The sequence below is a fragment of the Dasypus novemcinctus genome, chromosome 8, assembly GCF_030445035.2.
Source record: "Dasypus novemcinctus isolate mDasNov1 chromosome 8, mDasNov1.1.hap2, whole genome shotgun sequence".
In the NCBI taxonomy this organism is placed as follows: Eukaryota; Metazoa; Chordata; class Mammalia; order Cingulata; family Dasypodidae; genus Dasypus; species Dasypus novemcinctus.
Window position 1 is genome coordinate 40,915,382 of NC_080680.1, and position 20,191 is coordinate 40,935,572.

At 38.3% G+C, this 20,191-nt stretch overlaps 1 protein-coding gene across 4 annotated transcripts in view; it reads right to left on the reverse strand.

Annotated features, from left to right (window-relative positions):
• Positions 1 to 20,191, reverse strand: part of PIP5K1B (phosphatidylinositol-4-phosphate 5-kinase type 1 beta) — a 301,860-nt gene that overhangs the window by 40,898 nt on the left and 240,771 nt on the right. The gene's annotated exons all lie outside the window — the stretch shown is intronic.

Here is a 20,191-nt window from a genome sequence, read left to right on the forward strand (position 1 = left end):
GTGTCTTCTCCCCCATTTATTTATTCAATCATTTATGAATATCAGTATGGACTCATGGATTTTTACTTTATCCTTTGGGTTATAATTCAATACTATGGTAAATTTTATGTCAACTTGACCAGATTATGGTATACAGTTGTTTGGCCAAACATTCTCTTAGTTGTTGCTGTGAAAGATAGGATCAGCATCTATAATCAGTTAAAGTGTTAGTTTGCTAGGCTGCTGAAAGCAGATACCATAAAATGGATTGATTTTAACAATGGGAATTTATTAGCTTACAAGTTTACAGTTTTAAGGCCATGAGAATGTCCAAATCAAGGCATCATTATGGGAATGCTTTCTTCCCTAAGATTGGCTGCTGGTGTTCTTTGGATCCTCTGCCAAATGGTAAGGGACATGGCAGCATCTGCTGGTCTCTCCATTGTCTTCTGAGTTTCAGTGATAACAGTCTCTTGCCTCCCTCCCTGGCTTTCTCTTTCTTTTCCTCAGTATTCATCCCATTTATAAAGGACTCCAATAAGAGGATTAAGATCCATCCCGGGCCATGCCTTAACTGAAGTAACCTCATCAAACAGCTTACTTACAAGAGATTTATACCCACAAGAATGGATTAAATTTAAGAATATGTTTTTCTGGGGTAGATTCAATTCCAAATGACCACAGTTAACTTTTTAAAAAAAATTACTATTTTTAAATTAGAGAAACTGTAGGTTTACAAAAAAGACATGTAAAAAAATACAGAGTTCCCTTATATTTTGCCCTATTGTTAATACTTTGCATTAGTGTGGTACCTTTGTTATAAGAGATGAAAGAATATTGAAATAGTACTATTAATACTAAATGTAGTCATAGTTTATATTAGGTGTATTTTTTCCCCTATATATCACTCTATTTATTAACACCTTGTATTAGTGTCATACATTTGTTATTCATGAGAGAACATTCTTATACTTGTACTATTAATCCAAAACCATCATCTATAACAGAGTTCACTGAATTACACAGGTCCATGTTTTATCTTCTTTCATTCTAGTAATATATATGACCTAAACTTCCTCTTTCCACTACATTCACATAGGTAATTCAGTGTTGTTAATTACACTCATAAGAATATGCTACTATCACCATCATCCATTTTCAAACCTTTACAATCAACCTAAATAGAAATTCTGTACAAATTAAGCATCTGCTCCCCATTCCCTACCTCCAATCTATCTCCTAGATTCAAACTGTATGAGTTTGCTTATTATATTAGATCATATCAATGAGATCATACAGTATTTGTCCTTTTGTGACTGGCTTATTTCACTCAGCATAATGTCCTCAAGGTTCATCCACGTTGTCGCATGAGTCAGGACTTCATTCCTTCTTATAGCTGAATAATATTCCATTGTAGGTATACATCACATTTTGTTTTCCCACTCATTGGTTCATAGAATGTGGGTTGTTTCCATCTTTTGGCAATTATGAATAATGCCCCTGTGAACATCAGCGCATAAATATCTGTTCCAGTCCCTACTTTTAATTCTCAGTATATGCCTAATAGCACAATTGCTGGGTCATATGGTAATATTTAGTTTACTGAGGAACTGCCATACTGTTTTCCAAAACAATTATACCACTTTACATTCCCACCAGCAATTAATGAGTGCTCCTCTTTCTCTACATCCTCTCTAACACTTGCAATTTTCTGTTTATTTAATAGTAGCCATTCTAGGAGGTATGAAATGGATCTCATTGTTTTTTGATTTGCATTTCCCTAATAGCTAGTGATGTTGAGCATCTTATCATGTGCTTTTTAGCAATTTTTATTTCCACTTTGGGAAAATGTCTATTCAAGTGTGTTGCCCATTTTTAAATTGGGCTGTCTTTTTATTGTTGAGTTGTAGGATTTCTTTATATATTCTGGATATTAAAACCTTAATGGATTTGTGGCATTCAAATTTTTTCTCCCATTGAGATGGCTGCCTTTCCCTCTTCTTGACAAAGTCCTGTGAGGCACAAGAGTTTTTCATTTTAAGGAGGTCATATTTATCTATCTATTTTTTCATTACTTCACTCATATTTAGGGCTTTGATCCATTTTGAGTTAATTTTGGTACATGGTTTGAGGTTCCCTTTCACTCTTTTGCATATGGATATCCAGTTCTCAGAGCACCATTTGTTAAAAAGACTGTCCTTTCCCAAGAGTGGACTTGGCAGCCTTGTCCAATTCAATTGGCCATAGGTGTGAGGGTTTATTTCTGAACTCTCAGTTCAATTCCATTGGTCAATATATTTATCCCTGTGCCAGTACCATGCTGTTACGACCATGGTAGCGTTGTAATATGCTTTAAAGTCAGAAAGTATGAGCTGTCCAATTTCATTCTTTTTCCAGATGTTTCTGGCTATTTTGGGCCCCTTACTTTCCAAATAAATTTGATATTGGTTTTTCCACTTCTGCAAAGGAGGTTGTTGGAATTTTGATTGGATTGTATTGAATCTGTAAATCATTTTGTGCAGAATTGACATATTAATGATATTTAGTCCTCCAATCCATGAAATGGAATGTCCTTACATTTATTTGTCTCCTTTGTTTTCTTTTAGCAAAGTTTTTTTTTTTCCATTTATTTTTTAAAAGATACCTAGTTTACATAAATGTTACAGAGACTATATAGGGAGTTTTGCAGTTCATGTACAGGTCCTTTACTATCCTTGGTTAAATTTATTCCTAGATATTTGTTTCTTTTAGATGCTATTGTAAATGGAATTTTTTTTTCTTTACTTCCTCCTTATCCTGCTCATTACTAGTGTATAGAAACAGTACTGATTTTTGTGCATTGATCTTGTACCCCACCATTGCCGAATTTATTAGCTCTAGTAGCTTTGCTGTCGATTTTTTGAGACTGTCTATATTTAGGATCATGTCATCTACAAACAGTGGAAGTTTTACTTCTTCCTTTTATTTCTTTTTCTTGCCTAGCTAGAACTTCTAACACAATGTTAAATAACTGTGGTGTCAGTGGGCATCACTGTCTTATTCCAGATAAGAGGGAAAACCGTCAACCTTTCACCATTGAATATGATGTTATCTGTGGGTTTTTCATATGTCTTTTTATCATGTTGAGGAAATTTCCTTCTTTTCCTGTCTTTCATTGTGTTTTTTAACAAGAAAGGATGCGAATTTTGCCAAATGCCTTTTCTACATCAATTGAGATGATCATATGCCTTTTCCCCTTGGTTTTGTTAATGCAGTATATTACATTAATTGATTTTCTTATGTTTTATCATACTTGCATACCTGGGATAAAGCCCATGGGATCATGGTGTATAATTCTTTTGATGTGCTATTGGATTCAATTTGCAAGTATTTTCTTGCATTCAGTGGTTGGAACCAATGATGAAACTGCTTCCAGCAGAAGGTCCAGAGGTACTGTAGAAAGAATTTGCTATTATTTATCCTTGGGGACCCAGGAGATTTCTTGGGGCCTTGTGATCCTGGCAGCTGGGCCCAGAGCCTTGCAAATAGCATGTCCTTGAAACTGTTTAAATTGCTATCTTATAAAACATGGCTATTGTTTGAGTAAATATTGTATTCGAGGCACTGTACTTCTTGAGCATATACATTTTCTCATTTCATCCTCACAACAATCCTGTGAGATAGATATTATTATCCCCATGTAACAGATTGAGGCCCAGGGAGTTAAGGGAATGAGGCTGATGATAGCATTCTAATTCAAAAGATTTGATGTCGGGTTACTTGCCCAAGTTGAAAATCATGGCTGTATAATATTACAGTTTCCTCAAAGGAAGCACATTGTGCCAACTCTGGGCAGTTCAAGGCTGAGGTCTAGTTAAGGCCATGTGGTTGCAGGTTTGGTTTTGTTGATCATTGAAAGGGAAGAGAGGGGTCATATATTTGCAATCCATGAGGCTATGTATTTGTTGTGACTTGAGCAATCTCCCCTTGGGGATTACCTTAAGAGAATCACTACAGTGTTACAAGGAAAGCTAGAGGCACTGTGGTTAGAAAAACCAGGTGATGTTCTTCCTTCACTTCAGAAATCCTCCCAGATGGTCCTTCTGCTCCACTGAGAGGGAACATAGCAACTTAGCCTATTTCTTCTTGAACCACATGATTAAACTCTTCCTTACATACAATAATCATCCCTTTGTAACTTCCATGCATTGGCTTGGATGCTCCCCCTTTGCAAGAAGAACTCTCAGGTACGTCCATGTGTAGCCTCATCAGCTTCCTGGTCTGCAGAGGGCGTCAGGTGAGCCCTCGGTCAGGGGCTGCTTATTTTGTGGCAGACCCAGGGGATCACAGTCATAGCAAGGCAACCATAGTGCTGAGATGCCAGTTTATTCACAGTTCACTGTATTAATACATGCCCTTGATTTAAGATAGCTAGGATAGGATGGTTACTTCTAATGAATAGTATTATTAAGAGCTTCTTGCTTCCCTTAGGGCTTTTACCTTTCTTAACGGCATCATATTCATCCTGTTGCAAAACCTAAAGGGATAGTTTAGCCCCCTGTGTTAAGGTAGAGGGCTTCTGTGGGTGAGGGTTGGACTACATAAATTCCTAAGTGTTTTATCAGATTCAAAGTTGAAAACAACCAAGTTAAGGAAATCTTGCACACACCTGAATAAAAAAGCAGTCTTGAAGAATGATGATTTACTGGCAAAAGAGAAGGGAGTTTAAAGACAGCCATTGGGGAAGAAAAATACTATTGATTTCATTTTCCTCTGATAGGAATAGCAGGTGCTCAGATGCATTGAGCTGAAAAACAAGTGAGATGGGGGAAAAATAAGTAGCTCAACCAACTGCCAGGAGCTTAGAAACAGGAGCTATATTTTTATTCAAGTTCTTTTTCCAAGGGGATCAGATCTCAGGTATTAATATGGCTAGAGGAATTTGACCCATTGAAAACTACTGTCAGAGGAAGAAGAAATCACCTGAATATCACCTCCCCAAACTCCTGCAGTGGGAGGCAGGCAGTCTAAGGAACTATTGTTGAAACGGAATAGATGCATGATTTAACTCCAGGATCTGTAGATTTTTAGGCAATGACTGTGCATGAATGTTCCCAGCTGCCTTCTTAGTAAAGGACCCCAGGCAGAGGAGGTGTTAGTTGCTGTAATAGCTGAACGAAGCTAAACTGTTATTGGAAGAAATATCAAAAGTATCCCCTCCCTCTAGAAGTGGTCACAGGGCCAGGTTTGTGGGTGTGCGACCCACACAATCACATGGGTCTCTGCGCTCAGAAGGGCTTGGTGCTTGGTTGAAAGCTCTGCCTTGCCATCTTGAAGCTGTTAATAATTTTTGGACTAAGGATCCTTCATTTTCATTTTGCATGAGATCCTGCATATTATATAGCTAGTCCTGATGGGTTGTGAAACTTTGGAAAGATCAATGTATTATGTATAATAATCTAAATCAAATATAGGAACGCAGACTTGGCCCAATGGATAGGGTGTCCGCCTACCACATGGGAGGTCTGCAGTTCAAACCCTGGGCCTTCTTGATCCGTGTGGAGCTGGCCCATGAGCACTGCTGATGCGCACAAGGAGTGCCCTGCCACAGGGGGTTGTCCCCTGTGTAGGGGAGCCCCATGTGCAAGGAGTGCACCCTGAAAAGAGAGCCGCCCAGCGCGAAAGAAAATGCAGCCTGCCCAAGAATGGCGCCACACATACAGAGAGCTGACACAATAAGATGATGCAGCAAAAAAAACCACAGATTCCCGGTACCACTGATAAGGATAGAAATGGTCATAGAAGAACATGCAGCGAATGGACACAGAGAGAAGACAACTGGGCGGGGCAGGGAAGGGTGGGGGGGGGAAGGGGAAATAAATAAATAAATTAAAAATAGGTCAAATATAAATACAATAAGATAAAGGCTTTTTTTTTTTAAGTAAAAGAAGGTGGCATTTTTGGTTGAGAAACAGAATCATAAGGTTTTAGAGACAATGGGGACATTGAAGATCACGGTTATTAATGAGCAGAATTTCGTCCAAGATTGTAGTATATTGAAGTACTTTAGTTAGAGGAGAAGACAATTTAGAACTACCTTGAAATAATCAATATATGTGACACAATCGAGCCATTAACACCCACTCACTTCTTCACATGATATGCCTTAACTGGATACCAGACATAATTCTAGATACCAGAAATGCAAAGAGCAATTAAGTCAGCCCCTGGCCTCAAGTTCAAGGGTCACAGAGAATGTATGCTTGATCATTTTAATACCCTGAGCTCCAGATGGACTGAATGACTCCCTTTGAATCAAATCGCCCCATGAGGAAAGTAACCAGTATTTAACCTCTATTTTTCTATGGAAAGGTAACAATAAAAAAAAATCTCTTCCTTATGAGGCAGTCAGAATTTGGGAACTTTATTCACTTGGGCAGAAGCTTATTTCTTCTTTCTTAAACCAGCTAATTAAAAGGCTTTATGATTTCACATGCACTTAACTGCTTCTCTGAATTCAGACAAGACTGACTTTTCCATTTGCATATGAAAAATAATATTTCCTCCTTTGGTAAGGAAGAAATGTCCCTAAATCTTTTATTTCTACACAATACACAAGTATTTTCTGTCTAGAAGTAAATGTTTATTCTATGTTTTCTTTTTTCCAAGTCAGAATTCTAAATGAAAAAGTAATCTCAATATTTATATTATAATAATGGTCCTAAGTAAACAGAGAAGACAAAACATGCATTTCTGTTCAGGTAAAGATAGTGTGAACATGATTCTTCCCCAAAATTCATAAAAATGAAGGAAAAGCCTAGGACCAGCTTGTTCCTACAGAACCCTTAAAAGCCTCAGGAATTAGAGGCAGTGCTATTTCTGAAAGTATTTGTGTGTGAGTGTGTGCACATGCAGCTACATTAAGTACCTTTGGTTGAAAGCTTGACTGAAGAATGTTGTTAATGTGGGAAAGTGTTGCAGGGGAGAGTGGGGAATATGGGAATCCCGTATATTTGTTATGTAGCATTTATATAATCTAAAGCTTCTTAAAAAAATAATTTAATAAAGGTGATCAGGAAAACACACACACACACACACAGACACACACAAAGCAGGTAGACCATCTCCTTGACTCCCTGCCACTGGGCAGCTCTTCCTTTCTCAATCCTGGCAAAAAATGCACAACTGGACGTTTTTCTCTGGAGTGGATGGAACAGAGGGTTCTGAACTGAGGGTCACCCGGCAGAGGGGAGGGCTGGGGAACCACACTGAAAACAGGGAGATTTGTGGGTTTGCCTGCTGCATTCAGAGACAAGCTTCTTCCCTTTATTTGGAGAGATTGGTAGTCTTTTCTGAGGAGTATGATCAACCCAAAAAGAAAGACAAAGATATTGTCATCAGAGGTTCCTCAACTAAACAGGTGCTCAGCAAGACCACCCTACACCGAAAGCCACAGATGACAAGGCTCAGCCATGTACTTTGAGCTTCCAAATCGTTAGTGTAAAAAGAGTACCACTTTGTTAAAGTTTTATTGAGACATATTCACACACTACACAACTGACCCAATTAAAGTGTACAGTTGAGTGGTTTTTAGTATATTCACAGGGTTGTTCAGCCATCACCACAATCAAATTTAGAACTTTTCATCAACCCCAAAAGCAATTTAATCATTATTATCACTGTCCATTTCCCCCACCCCCAATTTCTCTAGTCCTTCACAACCACTAATGTACTTTCTGTGTCTATAGATTTGTAATGGCCCACTGTTAAGTATGAGTGGATAACTAAGGATTACCAGAAATCTGAGAAGTACCATTACTGTAATAGGTAGAAATGGAAAACATTGAAGAATGCTAGGTGGAGGAAACTGAGATTATGCAGGAGAGAAGAAAATGCCCAAACTCTCAGACTCCAACTATTCTTTCAATACTCACATAAGTTATTATAACTATGAAATAAAATAATGGGATACTTAAAAAAGAAGTAACCAGGACTTAAAAGAGGTCTTAGACAATAAAATTGTAAAAGGAGAAGTGAATCAATAGCAAGGCTGTATACAAATCTGAGGAAATTTCATGAACACAAAAAGAACAAAAAGAGAAAACAACATCAGAAACCTGGAAAACCAGTCCAACAGTCCCAGTTCTCAATCAGGAGAATATACAGAAAGAGGGAAGAGAGAAAACAGAGACAAGGGAATCAGCAAGAAAATCTCCTCGGCCTGAAGGACAAGAGTATGCAAGACAGAAAAGGTTCACCGAGGAGACGTTACAGTGGGTGAAAAAGAAGACCCATTCTGGGAATATCAGGGAAAACAGATCCTTAAACTTTGAAAGAGGAAAATAAGACTAGAACTCATGCAAAGGATCAAGAAACAGAATGACTTTGAAATCCTCAACAGCAATTTGAGGAGCTAGAAGACAATGAAAAAATGCCTTAAAAATCTGAAGGAAGATTATTTTTGAAATAAAATGCTATTTACCATGTCAAAACTTCTGAGTGAGCTTAGAATAGACATTTTTAGATATGCAAGGTCTCAAAAATTCATTTCCTATGAATCCCTTTCTCAAGATATTGGAGGATGTGCTCCATCAAAACAAGGGAATAAATGAAGAAGAAAAAAATATGATTATGAAGCAAGTGAGCCAACAATGGAGACAAAGGGAATTCTCAAAACAAAAGTCAAGGGAGTTCCAAGAAGACAGTTGCACACCAGGCAGAAAGAATGGATTGGATCAGGTCATAAGGCTTTTGGGGAGAGACTACTTCAGATAGATGACACAGAAAAAATACCTGATGCATCTGAACAACTCGAGGGAGACTTATTAGACACTGCCCAAGAGCTTAAGGTTCATATAGTGATAAGTACATAGAAAACTAAGCAAAACAAAATGAAAAAGAACATTATTCATTTGGGGGGGGGGGGGAATACAAGGAGAAGTAATGAGATTTTACCATAGGGCTCAGCTGTGAATAATGTTTATGACACAACAATGTAAATAACAATCTGACCAGAATTATGATTCTGCTTTACTGGAAGGGTAGAGGGGATGAGAAGGATGAGTGTGGAGCTAGGATTGATAAAAAGGTACCAAATCATCCTTTTTTCAAACTAAGAACAACAATTTAAAAAAACCCATGAAGTAGCAGCAAAAGCATTTTGTTTACAGAGATGTAGGGAAATATCCAATTAATTAGATAAAAGAAGTGCAAATGAGTGTCTTTGGTGAGAAGAAATGGGGCTGGTAGGGGATGGGTTGGTGTTTTTCATAATAGTCCTTGAGGAACAATCTGGCTCTAAACTTTATCTTTGATTGAAAGTATATCTGGAAAAACTAAACATGAAAAGAAGTATAGAGAGAATATTTAGTGCCACAGAAATACGTATGATATATTATAAAGTGGCATTTATACTACGCTTATAATGATATAATAAACCACATATATCAGAAAAGAGCCAGATTGGGGTTTACAAGGGCATTAATAATTGGATTAAGACGGTGAGATTAAGAGTACTTCCTTTTCCAATTGTCTATAAAGTTTTTATGTAACTTACATGATTAGGAAATGAATTCACAAAGCAGAGAAAAGTTTATTCCTTATTATAGACTGAAAATAGGTTCAAAATTATTCATTTCTCTTATTTTTTTTTTTTTTAAAGATTTATTTATTTATTTAATTTCCCCCCCTCCCCTGGTTGTCTGTTCTTGGTGTCTATTTGCTGCGTCTTGTTTCTTTGTCGCTTCTGTTGTCGTCAGCGGCACGGGAAGTGTGGGTGGCGCCATTCCTGGGCAGGCTGCTCTTTCTTTTCACGCTGGGCGGCTTTCCTCATGGGTGCACTCCTTGCGCGTGGGGCTCCCCCACGCGGGGGACACCCTTGCGTGGCACGGCACTCCTTGCGCGCATCAGCACTGCGCATGGCCAGCTCCACACGGGTCAAGGAGGCCCGGGGTTTGAACCGCAGACCTCCCATGTGGTAGACGGACGCCCTAACCACTGGGCCAAAGTCCGTTTCCCCATTTCTCTTATTTAAAGCCAAGATTTTTCAAGTTATCAAGTAAAGATCCTGAATTGCTGGTGTTTTCTTTCTTTTCCTTTTCTCTTCCAAGTCAATATTGGGAAAATTATCAAACAACTTTTTAAAAATTATCACAAAGATCAAAAGTAATGATTATGTTTAATATCTCCACTCAGTGCCATGAATTTCTGATTTGGTCTTTACAACACAATAAAATAATAGTTTGCTCTGTTATTAATTCTGAGAAAATGAGAAATAATATCTCTAAGTATCCAAAGCTAATACTCCTTGAAGAAGAAAAAGTTATCCTTTAAAATTTTGTGGTGTGAGACATATGTATTACAATGACTTTCATTTTAATGTTTAAGTGAAATCAAACCAGCTCTGTGGCCTGATTCTTAAAATATCACACAACAACATTCCAAAGAGCCTATCAAGTTTGAAAAACAAAAATATATTATCTTTTTACTGCAAATATAATATATGATGAAAAAATTAGTAAAATATTGAACAGGAGGAAAAAAGGGCAAAAAAAAATCTTACCCAGTTCTATAACTCAAAGCTACAAATTATAAATACTTCTGGGATGGCTCTGACTGAAAATGAATGCTGACAAAAGTTGAATTTCTCTGACTTCTTACACAAAACTTTCACTTGTCTTGGAAGTGCTTTGTTTCTAAATCACTTTCACAGAGTAGGTTTTTAATTTGAGAGGTAAATGATCTTGTGAGTGGTATTTTAGCTCGAACAGCTTAAACAATTATTTACAAAGCAGAAAATATTTCATTAAAAAAAAATCTCCCTGGCCTTTTCCTTACAGGCTGTATCTGGCATCACCACTGGTGCTGACACAACTGTCATAGTCTCTGCAAACAGAAGCCCACATTCTGAGTTTAAGGAGTGAGTGAGATTATTAGTCCCAGGACGGGCAGGCCTCTCCCCTTTTGTAGGTCTTGTGATCCACTTCTGACCTGGAGCTGTTAAGAAGAGGCTGCTAGGGACACAACTGGGAAAGCTTCCCCCATACCCTCCCCAACCCCCGCCAGAATAAAATAAGAGAGACTTGTAAGTAGAACCCCCACCACCACCTCTTTCCTTCCTGCCTGAGTCTCTGGAGTGAGAATATGTTGTCTGAAGCCGTAGCAGCCATCTTGTGACCATGGGGCAACAAACAAGAAGCAAATACCAAAAAGTGGGGGATGGCAGAGCTGAAAGATCCTTGAGAATGTCACTGGGCAGCTGTACCAGCCCTGAACTGTGTACCTCTAGACTTTACATCAGAAAAATAAAAAACATCCTTTCTTATATTTAGCCAGTGTTTCCCGACATTTTTTAATGTCATGACATACACAGGAAATGTTATCTGTACTGAATACTGACCTCAGGGGTAAACAGAGGAGGCAGTTGGCACCTGAGATGATTAACCCTGGGGGCTTCAGCTGCCTTAGGCTCTGCCTTGCCCCTGAAGAATGAGGGCATAAATATCTCTGCACATCCATTTGTGGCTCACCAGTGGGCTTCAGCATATTGATAAGTTCTAGCTTATGCTATGCTTACCAATGGGTTTTCTGTTACTTGGGCTGAAAGCATTTCTAACTAATACTTGGGCTCGCTTTTACTGTCAGTACAAAGTATGAGATTTCATAAGATAGCTTATACATTCACTGGCAACATATAAAAATGCAACTAACACTGACCTAAGCGTAAATGACATGGTATGATTTCACTGAACGGAGTATTTGCTCTTTAATGTGTGTTCTTTTCTGTCAGTTATGGCACCACTTCTTGATTAAGGTCATATTTCATGAGGCTAAAAATAGGAATGCTTTCAAACGATGCATTTGGGTATATTCATAATGGTTGAAGAATTACAGAAAATTTCATTAGCATCTGGAAGTTCGTTTTATGGGTCAGTTTTTGGGTACACAATGCCCTTAGCAATAATTGATTTGTCTGCGTTTCTGTCCTTTATGTTTCAAAATAAGTCCCTTTTCTCAGTAACACCAGTGCCAACCTTATATATTTTATTTATAAATAAAATATCTGTAAAGTGGCTGGCAGAGTACATGGTATAGAATAGACATTTGATACCTGTTTCTTAGAATTATTGTCAGAAACAAAACTAAAAGTTGACTACTAATGGTAGCCATAAATCATCACTTCAAAAAATATTTCCCTTCCATACTGGTATAGTAAAAGACTTTATAAACATTATTAGATAAAGGCTATAAAAATCTGAAACTCTTCCTACTACCCTAAATTCATGTAATTATTTCAATGTGAGGCCAACTCTCAGGGGTCCTGTCTTCTTGCCTTGGCAAAGAGGTACCAGGCCTCAGGTCACGTCTGAGAGCTGTGTTTTTTTTTTCAATGAAAGATTTAGTTCTCTAGTTCTCCAGAGATCATACTGAGAGGCCTTTATATAGGAGTGCTTGTTTTTTGTTTGTTTTGTTTTGTCTTTTTAAAGAATTCCATGACACTGAGGCAAAGACATTCTCAACCAGAGAATGACACAGGGATTGAAAGACAATTAAGAGCAACATGGGAACTCTATTCCACTGTCCCTGGGTTGATAAGCTCAGTGTATCTGCACTTGAAAAGTTATGTATTAAGTATTGCTACAAATACAGCTAGAAACAGGTAATCAGTATGTATTTTTCTCTATAAAACTAAATTTCCCTTCTTATTTCAATCCAGCATAAGCACCTCAAATTTAGGATTTGGATTATTAAACATTTTCTGAGCACTTATTATGCCAAAGACAATGGACAACACTATGAAGGATAAGCAGTTTTGCTCTTTAGCACTCCCCTTTGCTATGGCATCACAGACAGCTCTGGGCAAGCCATCTTTCCTAACTCTGTTATCCTAACTCACTGTGCATGGATCTCTCATTGAACTGAATACTAATCATCTTCTCAGGTTCTAGTTATACAAGTATTTCAGTTTCTTTAGAGCGAATATCATACACTTTCCATGTTTCTAATCTTCTCTAGCATCTTATATAATACCTGGTAACTGTTAAGTTCCTCACAAAAGTTTGGGGATATTGAATCATATATATTGATCGATGGGGCAAGGATCCTAGCCTGAGACAAAGCAATGCCCATCTGTAGGCTTCAGACTTTTCCAGGGGGATGGTGGGGCAGGCCCAGTACAAAATGAGCTGAGGAAGCAACATGGGCAAAATGAATTGAGTGTGCCTTAGTAATCAGAGGGTCACACTAGGTCAGTGTGGTAGGCGATCCCCAAGGACTCACGTTGGATATCTACGGTAAGAGAGCATGAACAAGTGTGCATGTGCAAGCCAGGGCTCTTTAAGTGAAAAACAGAAGAGCTGTTTTACTAACTGGCACAGTAGATGGGGCAAACATCAGTGAAATTTGGGTATTTGACTGTAACCCCATTTGTCCCTATATGATGGTGAGACCTGATGCAACTCTAGTCACCTGGTAAGTAAAATGCTGCCTGTAGCAAACAGGAAAGCATAAAATTTACAGAAAGCATAAAAATTTAAAGTGCTATAATTTAGCACAGTCAGTACTGTCTTATCAATATTTCGTACTAGATTTTTCCTAGAGGACAACTATTCCCTGCTATTGCAGGTCATAAGGCTATGGGAGAAACTTCTGCAAGACAGTGGAATTAGTAAAACTCATGGCATTTATGCAGTTTGAGAAGTTCTTAAGACTCTTGGTGGAGAGTTTAGGGTTACAATAGTGACAAATACATAGAAAGCTAAGCAAATGAAATAAGATAATTATTTCTTACAGAGGAAAAAAAAAAGTCATGCAGAGAAAGAAAACTAATCATAGTATTCACATAGCCTTAATAAAAACTCAGTATTGATCTTCCCACAATTATGATGTAACTAAAATGGGAATTTGATGGAAGGGTCCAAGTAGTTGGTGGGTGTGGGGTAGGGAAAAGACAGCTAAATCTTCATCTTCTCTAGTGAGGAGTGATTAGCTAATGCCTAAACCTGAAAGATCAAGAAATAGGAATATAAGTCTATTATTTAGAGATATGGAATTAATTGCCAAAAGGATCAGCTATAAGAGTTGTAGGTGGTTACATATGGGGAAGGCAAATGTAGAGAGAGGTAGACAGGGATCTACTCTTTTCCAGACAAATTTTATACAACTATCTGACTGTTAAGCTCTGTGCATATAAAAACTTAAAAATAAAAGAGTGAATGATATGATCTTAAAAGTTTCCTTCTACTTCCAAAGCTCAGTGATTTTTTTAGGGTCTATTTTGCTGCTGGGACTGGAGAAACATCAGGGGGATAAGCAGGGAAAAAGCAAAGGAATAAAAACTTGAACTATTTCATAAATTAGCTTTGACTTGACCTTGAACCAGAAATGCCTGCTTTCCCTCCCATCTTAAACTCAGTGACAACAAAGAAAATGAACCATTAATGGTAGTTAGAATTATTAGGGCACTGACCCAGATGCCCTCACATATTATATATATATATGTATATATAATACATATTATATATACATATATATATATAATACATATTATATATACATATAAAGATTAAACACCTTTTCCTAGATTAAATGCTTATTAAATACCCATAAGCACTTTTCCAAGGTAATGAGAAGCAATGAAAGGAAAGACAGAGAAACTGTTAATATGTATTTTTTTCCAACTAGCCATCGGGATGACATTTTCATTTTTGCCAAATCCTTCATTGAGAAAACAAGTCTGGCCATTTAAAAATTCTTTTGTGACCTTCCAAACACTGATTTTTAATATTACTGGCCAGAAAAATGAGCTCATTTACATCATTATATATTTCATCTTTATTACTTTCCCCTGGAAAGCAGGCTATTAAATAATTATATTTTGGATTAATATTATTCTGAACTGAGATTTTTCCATTGCCCCCTGATTCCCTCATTACACTTGCCTAGTTCTCCTGACACCCGTAACATCATGAACTAAAAGCAAAAGACCAGTGTGGTAGATGCATTTATGGTCTGCCTGTGAGGAGGCTGGTTGTTCTGTTGCCTGAGGTTAATGGGTCCTCAGCAGCGGGTTTACGTGTGTGGTTCTTCATAGTGAAATCCTCCCCCCAAGATCAACGTGCCATCTAAATTACAGGGAGATAGAGCCAGCTACTGTGGAGATAATTCCACAGAAAATAGAAGGATTAATTGGAGGATGTCAGGGATCAACTTTCTTCTTCTTGCCTTGGAAGAAATTACATTCTTTACTTTTCTTGTATATTTGAGGCATATCAGAGAAGCAAAATTATAAACTCAGGATCCTGGCCATGCCCTGCCCCAGAGGGCCCCTGGGTGGAGAAGAAATGGCTGGAGCTGCTAATGGAGCCAGGAAGAAGGTCTTCCAGCAGAGATCTCCGTCCCTGTCAGTCACCACTACTGTGTCTGGGATACAAGACTAGAGGCACATCTCAGAAAGTAAATGGGAATGCAATGGGTCAGGCAAAAGGGAGCACCTCAAACAGACCACGGTGGCTGAAGGCAGCAGAGGCGATGCAGACAAGGCTGTGTGAGGCTGCTGGGGCAAGACTGTCTTCGGTGAGAAGCTAACTTCAGTAAGCCTGGCTTAACCAAAGGGAAAAACTAGGTACTGACTGTGATCGGCTGACTTCCAGGGGCCTACAGAGACTAAACTGACTCTAAGCAAAGCAAGAGAGTCAGCGAAACTCATGGGATCTTAAAGAGAATGACTTTGTTTGGTCATTGAGTCAACGATCTCTGTAGACTCAAGGGAATCAAGAAGAGCTGCTGAGAAGAAATGTAATGGGGCCTAAAGTCAGAAGGGAAGCAGGTTTGGGGCAGCTTGGGGCATTACCCCAAAAGTATTGCTAACCAAAAAGATCTTAAAGCAAGAATGTCTTTCTTTAGGATCTATCCAGGCAGGCTGAGGTAAGAAAAAGGAACTGAGGTCCTGTTCTCTTCACTATAACCTGAAAGCACTTCCCTCCACTTTGCTAAGGCATTGTCTTTCTGGTACTACTTACGTCTTATTCCTTGAAAGAGCCCAGCTGTCTCAGCTGAACCACAATGCATGCAAATTGTTTCCTTCCTCAGGAAGGATAAAGGAGGAGAGGAGTTTATTTCCAAATAAGTTTTCCTTAAACTCCAGTGTGAATAACAAATTCTTGAGGAACTTCTAAGACACAGATTTCCAGGCCCAATTCTAGATGCAGGTACTTATCACACCTTGCAAAGCATATCTCTAGAGGTTCAATGACTGAAGGCAGAGGATGAGGAGGGTTTACAGAGATACATCTACCACCAGCAAACCATTCTCCTATAGATGAAGCACTGGTGGCTGCAAGTCAAAAGAAATAGACACTGGGTTCCAGAACTAAGAGCAGAAAATGGAAAAAAGATTATTTTTAATAAGTAAGCTTGCCAAAGACAGTTTGCCACTTTTTTTTGGTAATATGACTTATTCATTGGTAATCAGGTCCATTAAAAAGATCTTAGTAATACATGAAAAGCACCGAGAAATACTACTATGCATCAGTTCATAAAAAAGTGAAATAATACTGAATCCTAAATTATTCTTTGTAAAATGTTAATACTGAAAAATTCACTTAAGTTTACTGCCCATGCAGAAATGAAATGAGGGATCATTTGAAAAGCTAATCACTTGAGAATTCTGTAACTTGTTTCAAAAAAAAAAGGCAGCTGGTAAAAGCCAGGTGCAGACTCCACGATGCAAATCCATTTTGGGGGATGGAGGGGAAGGGAGCTAAACTAATAAGCACATTATGAGCCTTCTATCAGGCTCAATTTCTCTGCACATTTCTGTAGTCACAATTGGAGACAGATGTGACAACTGCCTTAGATGTACTGGTAATCCCAGCATGCCTAAAATGTTCCCAATTCCTAAAACAAGAGATTGCTCTCCTGGGAGGCCAGGGACGAAGCAGGTTTTGCTTTATGATCTTGGGGAGTGGTATTCTCCCTCAATCAGTTGTTATCACTTGCTTGGTGGCCCCATTTTCTGACACTTGGGGGGTATGTGAAGTTGACTAAACCTCTCTTCATTGCAAGAAGAGTAGAATGGAAGTGACACCATATTTCCCCCCACTTGGGGAGTGGTATTCCCCCTCCCCCCAAATACTGTATTTACTTCATACTGAATTATATTCATTTGATAAGATAACTTGAGATGGAGCAGCAGGTTCACAAACTAGATATTGGCAACAAAATAAAAGTATTTTGCTAGGGCAAAAGTGACATCTGTCCTGTTTCCAAATTGTATCTGCTATCCTATCAGAGGTCATATCTCAGCTCTCCAGGCCAAAAAAATTATGGAATTTCTGAGCTAAAGAATGTTTTTTTTTTTTTTTTTTAAATCTATCCCATGTGTCTGGAATTAGCTAAGACATTCCTATGAGTACTTATAACCAGCATCTACTCTAGTGCAGTACCAGGGAAAATGTTATTGACTGTAGGAGAGACTCATTGGTAAATACTGGAGTTTTTCTAACTGTACAGATCATTAAAAAAATTTACAGCTCCTTTATATAGTATTAAGTTGGCATGTCAATAAATTGGTTCTATGATTCTTTTTATAAGATGCAAACTAGATTCCTGTTCTTGCACTCACCTTTGCAGAGCTTTGATCTTTGTAATTTTAAAAAAAGATTTCATTTTACATAGTTTTTGCTCTGTGTACCTGTGGCTGCTGTTTATAGCCTGTCTTAACTCCCCTTTGCAGTGCTGGGGCTGAAAGCAGACAAACTACATTTCTCCGGCTCCTTTGCCAGGCTCTCCCAGTAGAGCACACGGGCAGGAGAGAAGAAGGTGGGAGGCAGGGCTAGGGCTGGGAGCTGCTGCTTGTGGTTTATTTATCCCTGGGCATCTACAACATCCCCCTTCACTTTCCAACCTCCCTATACTCTGTAACCAAAACTATTTACTAACTTCCCTTTAGTTTGGAAATTCCGAGTGTGTTTTCTGCTCCCTTGATTGGACTCTGATAAAGAAATCTATAATGGCTTTTTTGCCAAAAAAAAAAAAAAAATTATATCCTGCCCCTTACAGTGGAACTTATGGTGAAGCTGCAAGAAGCTAGAATTCAGAAACACTTGGTTATCTTATTTTATTTAACAAACACTTCAATGCTGCTTACTGTGTGCTAGGGGGTATTTATAAGTCTGGTCTAATTATTAATTCATTTAATCTTCATAATAACCCTTTAGGGTAGTATTTTACAAATAAGGGAATGAGGCCCATAAAGGTTAGTAGCTAGCTCAATGTTAGCTAGAAGTGGCGGTTTGAGGGCTAATACCCACAATGATGTTTTACAATGAAGAAGGAGCAAGAAAAAAGCCTGGGGGTTAAGAATATCTTTCTGCAAAAGCACTAAGTGTCTAGAGAGGCCAGATTCAAAATTCAGTATATACAAAAGGGCTACAGAGACCCCCCAGGAGCCCGGCAGCCCTGGATTGGTGTCCATGTATAGCACGTAGCTACACTGTCCAGAGCAGATAACTGCAGGCGCGCCTTGTTCTTCACTTGAAGTTACAATTAGAGAACTGGAATCACTAGGAAGTCCTTGCAAACAACTTTCTTTTCCCTTCATTTCATAAGTAATAAAGGTTTCTGTTAACTTTATTCTGTTAACATAAGGTACAGGATTTTCTAAATCAAAAATGAATAAAGGGAAGTAAATGTGGTTCAATCAGTTAGGCTCCCGTCCACCATAAGGGAGGCCCTGGATTCGCATCCTGGGGCCTCCCTGTGAAGGCAGGCTCACCAGCAAGTGCTATGGAGTGCCGCTCAGCCCTCAGACACGGCGGAGTGCTGACTCAGCAAGGTGATGCAACAAAAAAGGGAGACAAGCAAAAACACAGAAGAGCACGCAGCCAATGGATACAGAGAGCAGACAACAAGCAAGCTGCAAGCGGGGAGGGGAAATAAAATAAAATAAAATACAGACACAGAAGAATGCACAGTGAATGGACACAGAAAGCAGACAGCACTCAAAAAGCCACAAGGGGGAGGGGATGAAAAAAAAAGAAATAGATAGTTCTTGTCTCTTTTCAATGACTTGAAGTCTACCTGCAAAATTTGAATGAAAAACTTGAGGAAATTGCTATATCAGGTTTCTAAGATGGCCAGGAAAGGTTGGGAGTCAGTGGGAACTTTATGAACATGCAAGAGATTAAGACTTTGTGGTCAAGAGACTGGATCCTTAACAACAACAATAAAAAAAAACAAACAAACCCAAAAACCCAAACCCTTTCATGTTTGTCCTGAATATTTCCGTAAATAATTTAATCATATACCCAGTTATATATCCTGGTAATTAGAAGACTAACGAACTGTAAGAATCCACTGTGGCTTCACAAAAGAATTGTTTGTGACCTTGCCAAGAGCTTCCTGTGACCTTCCAGCTACCTTTTAAGCTGCTACTTTGAGAGCAAAAGAACTTTACACAGACCAATATATTGAGCTGTACCATACAAATAGGAGAATTTGTTGCTTGACTAATTGACATAACAAATTGGAACCTTCAAGATACGTGTTAATACTAGGTATAGATCACTTTAAATTGCTCTAATCCAAGGAAGTTAACCATATCAAGTTACTTTTATGCTCAGGTGAGTTTAGTAATGTATAATGGAGCCTTATTTGTTTGCCTTCCACAGAGCAGTACAAACTGAAGCCCAGTTAAGAGCTGCGGTCCAACCTGCCACTTGTCCCACTTCTCCAGGCCTAGAGACTAACCTCTCTATACCTAATCTTGTCATCAAGTTGAGAGAGGAGGGAACAGCAGTAAAAGAGAGTTACCACAGAAGATCCAACTGCCAAACTGTTACTTGCCAAAGACCAAGCCAGAATCTATAGATATGAACATACAAAAAATGAATCAATCGTATCGATTCCTCTGTCTGAAAGTGAACCCAGCTGCTGGCCTGGTGATAGAAAATTACCTAAAGCATAAGTAGCTTCACCCACAAATTCTCAAGAGCTAGATTTCAACAAGAACTAGTTCAATATTTAACAGATAATTCTTGAGAACCTATGACTGTTAGTCTCTGACCTGGAATTGAAGCTTATTACAAAAGTTCGTATTTTATTTACAGAATATATATATATATATAATAAACGATCTAATTTCAGAGACAATGTTGCAATTTCTTTGTAAAGATGTCATTTTCTAACACCAGAACCAAAGTCCACAGACATTTTATTTAAAAAGAAAAAAAAA